This window comes from Egretta garzetta, unplaced genomic scaffold (genome assembly GCF_000687185.1).
Source record: "Egretta garzetta isolate BGI_Z169 unplaced genomic scaffold, ASM68718v1 scaffold224, whole genome shotgun sequence".
In the NCBI taxonomy this organism is placed as follows: Eukaryota; Metazoa; Chordata; class Aves; order Pelecaniformes; family Ardeidae; genus Egretta; species Egretta garzetta.
In genome coordinates, this window is record NW_009259530.1 from 154,796 (window position 1) to 155,253 (window position 458).

Genomic DNA, 458 nt, shown 5'->3' on the forward strand with positions numbered 1-458 from the left:
GGGGGCAAGCCAGGGTGGGATAGAGGCCATGTTCCTCCCAGCAGCCAGCATAGCGCGGTGGTGTGGATTTAGCACCAGAAGGATGTTGATAACGCACCGGTGTGTTTGGTTGTTGCCAGGTAGCGCTCAGACGACTCGAGGGCTTTCTGAGCTTCCCCGGCTCGGCCAGGGGCAGAACAAGCTGGGAGGGGGCACAGCCAGGAGAGCTGCCCCCAACTGACCCGGGAGCCGTTCCAGCCCGGAGAACGTCGTGCTGGGGGGAACATTCCTCGGTCGGTCGCGTGGCTCAGGGAGCGATCGCGGCTCGGGACGGGCTGGGCATCGGTCGGCGGGTGGTGAGCAATCGCGTGGTGCATCATTCATTTTGTATATTCTATATATTCTGTTACCATTCCCATTATTATTATTATTTTCTCTTATTAAACTGTCTTTATCTCAGCCCACGGCTCTAACCTTTT

The 458-nt window shown here is 57.0% G+C and overlaps 1 protein-coding gene across 1 annotated transcript in view; it reads right to left on the minus strand.

Annotated features, from left to right (window-relative positions):
• The window catches only part of GRSF1 (G-rich RNA sequence binding factor 1), an 11,724-nt gene that overhangs the window by 9,783 nt on the left and 1,483 nt on the right, over window positions 1–458 (minus strand). The window lies entirely within an intron of this gene.